This window comes from Panulirus ornatus, chromosome 26, assembly GCF_036320965.1.
Source record: "Panulirus ornatus isolate Po-2019 chromosome 26, ASM3632096v1, whole genome shotgun sequence".
NCBI classification, from domain to species: Eukaryota; Metazoa; Arthropoda; class Malacostraca; order Decapoda; family Palinuridae; genus Panulirus; species Panulirus ornatus.
The window spans coordinates 6,211,724-6,219,113 of record NC_092249.1 but is presented as its reverse complement, the minus strand read 5'-3'; positions in this window follow the sequence as shown (position 1 = coordinate 6,219,113).

The window sequence follows — 7,390 nt, the reverse complement described above, 5'->3', positions numbered from 1 at the left end:
ATGCAAGTGGATCAGTTTCCACTTGCAAAAGTTTATAATATATATATATATATATATATATATATATATATATATATATATATATATATATATATATGGGGGGGGCGGTGTGTGGGTGGCGAGGTTGTGGTAGGCGGTGTGTGGGTGGCGAGGTTGTGGTGGGCGGTGTGTGGGTGGCGAGGTTGTGGTGGGCGGTGTGTGGGTGGCGAGGTTGTGGTGGGTGGTGTGTGGGTGGCGAGGTTTTGGTGGGCGGTGTGTGGGTGGCGAGGTTGTGGTGGGCGGTGTGTGGGTGGCGAGGTTGTGGTAGGCGGTGTGTGGGTGGCGAGGTTGTGGTGGGCGGTGTGTGGGTGGCGAGGTTATGGGCGGTGTGGTGTGGGTGGCGAGGTTGTGGTGGGCGGTGTGTGGGTGGCGAGGTTTTGGTGGGCGATGTGTGGGTGGCGAGGTTGTGGTGGGTGGTGTGTGGGTGGCGAGGTTGTGGTGGGCGGTGTGTGGGTGGCGAGGTTGTGGTGGGCGGTGTGTGGGTGGCGAGGTTGTGGTGGGCGGTGTGTGGGTGGCGAGGTTTTGGTGGGCGGTGTGTGGGTGGCGAGGTTGTGGTGGGTGGTGTGTGGGTGGCGAGGTTTTGGTGGGCGGTGTGTGGGTGGCGAGGTTGTGGTGGGTGGTGTGTGGGTGGCGAGGTTGTGGTGGGTGGTGTGTGGGTGGCGATGGTGTGGTAGGGGCGAGTGTGTGTGGTGGGTGCGAGGTTGTGGGCGGCGTGTGTGGGTGGTGAGGTTGTGGTGCGGTGTGTGGGTGGCGAGGTTGTGGTGGGCGGTGTGTGGGTGGCGGAGTTGTGGTGGGCGGTGTGTGGGTGGCGAGGTTATGGTGGGCGGTGGTGTGTGCGTCGCAAGATTTGTGGTGGGCGGAGTGTGGGTGGCGAGGTTGTGGGGGGCGGTGTGTGGGTGGCGAGGTTGTGGTAGGCGGTGTGTGTGGTGGCGAGGTTATGGTGGGCGGTGGTGTGTGGGTGGCGAGGTTGGTGGTGGTGGTGGTGTGTGGGTGGCGAGGTTGTGGTGGCGGTGTGTGGGTGGCGAGGTTGTGGTGGGGGTGGTGTGGGGTGGCGAGGTTTGGTGGGGCGGTGGTGTGTGGGTGGCGAGGTTGTGGTGGGCGGTGGTGTGTGGGTGGCGAGGTTGTGGTAGGCGGTGTGTGGGTGGCGAGGTTGTGGTGGGGGGGTGTGTGGGTGGCGAGGTTGTGGTGGGCGTGTGTGGGTGGCGAGGTTGTGGTGGGCGGTGTGTGGGTGGCGAGGTTGTGGTGGGCGGTGGTGTGTGGGTGGCGGAGGTTGTGGTGGGCGGTGTGTGGGATGGGTGGCGAGGTTGTGGTGGGCGGTGTGTGGGTGGCGAGGTTGTGGTGGGCGGTGTGTGGGTGGCGAGGTTGTGGTGGGCGGTGTGTGGTGGCGAGGTTGTGGGGGCGGTGTGTGGGTGGGAGGTTGTGGTGGGGCGGTGTGTGTGGGTGGGAGGTTGTGGTGGGCGGTGTGTGGGTGGCGAGGTTGTGGTGGGCGGTGTGTGGGTGGTGGGGTTTGTGGGTGCGGGGTGGAGGGGTATGTTGTGATGCGTGTGTAGTGGTGGTCGAGGTTATGCAGTCAGCTGTGTGTGTGGTGTGGGGTGTGTGGTGGGGTGTGTATGGTGGGTGTGTGAGTGTTGTGGTGGTGGTGTGGTGTGTGGGTGGGTGTGTGTGTGTGTGTGTGTGTTGTGTGTGTGTTTTTTGTGTGTGTGTGTGTGTGTGTGTGTGTGTGTGTGTGTGTGTTGTGTGTGTGTGTGTGTGTGTGTGTGTGTGTGTGTGTGTGTGTGTGTGTGTGTGTGTATTGTGTGTGTGTGTGTGTGTGTGTGTATTGTGTGTATTGTGTGTGTGTGTGTTGTGTGTGTGTGTGTGTGTGTGTGTGTGTGTGTGTGTGTGTGTGTGTGTGTGTTGTGTGTGTGTGTGTGTGTTGTGTGTGTGTGTATTGTGTGTGTGTGTGTGTGTGTGTGTGTGTGTGTGTGTGTGTGTGTGTGTGTGTGTGTGTGTGTGTTGTGTGTGTGTGTGTGTGTGTGTGTGTGTGTGTGTGTGTGTGTTGGGGAGACTAAACTCAGGGGTCGTACCGTCGTGGTCAAGGGTCGTGTACCGTCGTGCTCAAGGGTCGTATACCGTCGTGCTCAAGGGTCGTGTACCGTCGTGGTCAAGGGTCGTATACCGTCGTGGTCAAGGGTCGTATACCGTCGTGCTCAAGGGTCGTGTACCGTCGTGCTCAAAGGTCGTGTACCGTCGTAGTCAAGGGTCGTGTACCGTCGTAGTCAAGGGTCGTATACCGTCGTGCTCAAGGGTCGTGTACCGCCGTGCTCAAGGGTCGTGTAACGTCGTGCTCAAGGGTTGTATACCGTCGTGCTCAAGAGTCGTGTACCGTCGTGCTCAAGGGTCGTATACCGTCGTATTCAAGGGTCGTACCGTCGTGCTCAAGGGTCGTATACCGTCGTGCTCAAGGTTCGTGTACCGTCGTGCTCAAAGGTCGAACAGTCGTATTCAAGGGTCGTACCGTCATGCTCAAGGGTCGTGTGCCGTCGTGTTCAAAGGTCGTACCGTAGTGTTCAAGGGTCGTACCGTCGTGCTTAAGTGTCGTGTACCGTCGTGCTCAAGGGTCGTACCGTCGTGCTCAAGGGTCGTATACCGTCGTGCTCAAGGGTCGTACAGTCGTACTCAAGGGTCGTGCCGTCGTGCTCAAGGGTCGTGTACCGTCGTGTTCAAGGGTCGCACCGTCGTGTTCATGGGTCGTACCGTCGTGTTCATGGGTCGTACCGTTGTGTTCAAGGGTCGTACCGTCGTGCTCAAGGGTCGTGTACCGTCGTGCTCAAGGGTCGTACAGTCGTACTTAAGGGTCGTACCGTTGTGTTCAAGGGTCGTGTACCGTCGTGCTCAAGGGTTGTACAGTCGTACTTAAGTGTCGTACCGTCGTGCTCAAGGGTCGTGTACCGTCGTACTCAAGGGTCGTACCGTCGTGCTCAAGGGTCGTATACCGTCGTGCTCAAGGGTCGTATACCGTCGTACTGAAGGGTTGTACAGTCGCACTCAAGGGTCGTACCGTCGTGGTCAAGGGTCGCACCGTCGTGTTCAAGGGTCGCACCGTTGTGTTCAAGGGTCGTACCGTCGTGCTCAAGGGTCGTATACCTTCGTGCTCAAGAGTCGTATACCGTCGTGCTCAAGTGTCGTGCCGTCGTGCTCAAGGGTCTTATACCGTCGTGTTCAAGGGTCGTACAGTCGTACTCAAGGGTCGTACCGTCGTGCTCGAAGGGCCTATCAAAACAACCCCAACAAGTTGTTAGAAAATTTTTCATTTTGGTTATTATAACAGTCCATGGACGACCTAACGACCCGGCCAGTTCAATAGGCCTATACCCCAGCCAGCCAACTACCCATTAGCAGAGACAAGGCATGCCCCTGGTGTTCATTAAAATTATTAATTGGGAAATAAATTTCAGTTAATTATACGAGTCCATTAATTTATAAGTTAATGAGTCTTAGATGCCCACAAATTAATAACCTTTTAGCTTATATTTTACATAGAAATAATATCAGGAATTAATTAAATAAGAATCTTCAATTTTAAGGAAATATTAAATTTAAAAATTTGTATTTTAAAAATTAAAAAATTTATCTCCAAGAAATAGCGGGTTGCGAAAATTCTTCATTTTCTTCCACAGATTATATTAAAAGTAATTAATCGTACAGATAATGAGTCTTAAATGGCCGTAAAAGACACCCTTTTACCTTAAAAGTTACTTAAAAATATGAGAAATTAAATACAAGTGGCGATTTTTAAAGAAAATGTAAAATTTAAAAGATGTATTTCCCAGAAATGGCGGCATTGTAGATAAACTCCGTTTTCTTATACGTATGAAAGCAACACCTCCCTCCCTTTCATACCCTTCCCCCCTTTTCCCTTGGGATATATGAGCCCCGTCAATTGTTTACAGTGTCCCTTTTACCTTAATTGTTACTTAAGAATATGAGAAATAAAATACAAGTGGCTATTTTTTAAGAAATTGTAAAATTTAAAAGATGTATTTCCAAGAAATGGCGGGATTGTAGATAATCTCCGTTTTCTTACGCGTATGAAAGCAACACCTCCCCCATCCCCCTCCTTTTCCCTCCCCCCTTTTTCCCTTGGGATATTTGAGCGCCGTCAATTGTTTACAATGTCCCTTTTACCTTAATTGTTACTTAAAAATATGAGAAATTAAATACAAGTGGCGATTTTTAAAGAAATTGTAAAATTTAAAAGATGTATTTCCCAGAAATGGCGGCATTGTAGATAATCTCCGTTTTCTTACACGTATGAAAGCAACACCTCCCTCCCATCCCCCTCCTTTTCCCTCCCCCCTCTTTCCCTTGGGATATTTGAGCGCCGTCAATTGTTTACAGTGTCCCGGGCGGCGAGAGAAAACACTGGGAGGAGGGGACGACACGGGGACCCCATTGAGGAGGCGCGGGTCCCCCCCAAGACTCGCCATTGTACAACTTTCCCAGTGATGGTCTGCTAAAAGACGCGCGCGAGCCCTCTTCCCCCTCTACTGGCTTAGCTCTAAATGGCGCGTCTCTGTTAATCATTTCAACCCCCTCACACGCTCAAAATCATCTTTATAATTTATATTATATAAATTAATGAACGGGAGGGGTTTAGATGAGGTTGATATATGGTATTTAAAGCTCGGGAGATGACCAGCATTGCGGCGTGTGGCAGTGAGACGACTAAGGTGGGGGGGGGTTGTGGAGGGAGGTGGATGTGGAGGGGGGAGGGGGGGAGGGGGGTCAGCCGGGCTGCGCGGGCCATTTGAAGTTTTGGCGGCGGCGGCGGCGGCGGCGGCGGGTCGGTCAGGCGCTCAGTGTGTGGCGGGCAGCCATACTTCTCGGACGTATAGGGGTGTGTTGCTCGCTCGCTAGTGTCTTCGACGACCACCTCACCTCTCCTCCTTGGGGAAGCTAGAAGACCCCCTTTCCCTCCTTCATTGGCCTGTTGAGGAGGACCAGTGTGACCTGTCGTGTGGAAGTTGTGTGAGAGAAGGGGGTGGTCTTTGCTTTAAAAAGGACCCCCAAAAAAGGGGGACCCCCCATTAATATTTTACAACCATGGGAACTACAACTATAACACGGTGAGTGGTTATAGATCAATTTTAAATAGGCAATAATGACGAATGTACGCTAATTAGACACTTAATTGGTTGTTAAGGGTTTGAACTACTTGGGCTGTTTAAGACAGTGGTAAGACGACCACAGTTTGGACTGAGAAAATGCCACTAGGGATGAAGTACATGCTGCCTCACGTACATGGGTCGACTCTAGACACACACACAGACACACACGCACACACCCGGCGTCTGATCACGAAACTACCCAATTGCTTGTACGCTTGTAAACACCAGCTTTGAGTGTATATATATATATATATATATATATATATATATATATATATATATATATATATATATATATATATATATATATTCCTATGAGTCCACGGGGGAAAATGAAACACAAGTTCCCAAGTGCACTTTCGTGTCATAATCACATCATCAAGGGAGACAATATAACAGTCAGTTGATATACGTCGAAGAGATGAAGCTACGTGTAGGACGAGGGTTTGGAGACTGTCTTGTTCCGTGGTGGGTTTGGGTGATTTTCTCTTGGAGGATGGCTTTAAATGGTGATAATCTTGGAGGGTGGCTTAATGTGGTGATTCTCTCTTGGGAGGGTGGTTTGTGTGGTGATTTTTTGGAGGGTGGCTTTATGTGGTGATTTTTTGGAGGGTGGCTTTATGTGGTGATTCATACTTGGAGAATGGCTTATTCTCTTTTGGAGGATGGCTTTATGTGGTGATTTTCTTTTGGAGGGTGGCTTTATGTGGTGATTCTCTCTTGGAGGATGGCTTTATGTGGTGATTCTTGAAGTGTGGCTTTATGTGGTGATTCTCTCTTGGAGGATGGCTTTATGTGGTAATTCTCTCTTGGAGGATGGCTTTATGTGGTGATTCTCTTAGAGGGTGGCTTTATGTGCCAATTCTCTCTTAGAGGGTGGCTTTATGTGGTGATTCTCTCGGAGTGTAGCTTTGTGGTGATTTTCTCTTGGAGTGTGGCTTTATGTGGCTATTCTCTCTTGGAGGATGGCTTTATGTGGTGATTCTCTAGGAGGGTGGCTTTATGTGGTGATTCTCTTGGAGGGTGGCTTTATGTGGTGATTCTCTCATGGAATGTGGATTTATGTGGTGATTCTTGGAGGGTAGCTTTGTTTGGTGATTCTGTCTTGGAGTATGGCTTTATGTGGTGATTCTCTCTTGGAGGGTGGTTTATTTGGTGATTCTTAGAGGGTGGCTTTATGTGGTGATTCTTGGATGGTGGCTTTATTTGGTGATTCTTGGAGGGTATCTTTATGTAGTGGTTCTCCCTTGGAGGGTGGCTTTATTTAGTGATTCTCTCTTGGAGGGTGGCTTTATGTGGTGATTCTTGGAGGATGGCTTTATGTGGTGATTCTCTCTTGGAGGATGGCTTTATGTGGTGATTTTCTCTTGGAGGATGGCTTTATGTGGTGATTCTCTCTTGGAGGATGGCTTTATGTGGTGATTCTCATAGAGGGTGGCTTTATGTGGTGTTTCTCTCTTGGAGGGTGGCTTTATGTAATGATTCTCTCTTGGAGTGTGGCTTTATGTGGTGACTCTCTTGGAGGGTGGCTTTATGTGGTGGTTCTCTCTTGGAGGGTGGCTTTATGTAGTGATTCTCTCAGAGGGTGGCTTTATGTAATTATCTCTTGGTGGATGGATTTATGTGATGATTCTCTCTTGGAGTGTGGCTTTATGTGGTGATTCTTTCTTAGAGGATGTCTTTATGTGGTGATTCTCTCTTGGAGGGTGGCTTTATGTAGTGATTCTCTCTTGGAGGGTGGCTTTATGTAGTGATTCTCTCTTGGAGGGTGGCTTTATGTAGTGATTCTCTTGGAGGGTGGCTTTATGTGGTGATTCTCTTGGAGGGTGGCTTTATGTAGTGATTCTTGGAGGGTGGCTTTATGTGGTGATTCTTGGAGGATGTCTTTATGTGGTGATTCTTGGAGGATGGCTTTATGTAGTGATTCTTGGAGGGTGGCTTTATGTGGTGATTCTTGGAGGGTGGCTTTATGTGGTGATTCTTGGAGGATGGCTTTATGTAGTGATTCTCTCTTGGAGGTGGCTCTATGTAGTGAGTCTCTCTTGGAGGGTGGCTTTATGTGGTGATTCTTAGAGGATGGCTTTATGTGGTGATTCTCTCTTGGAGGATGGATTTATGTAGTGATTCTCTTAGAGGGTGGCTTCATGTATTGATTCTCTCTTGGACGGTGGCTTTATGTGGTGATTCTTGGAGTGTGGCTT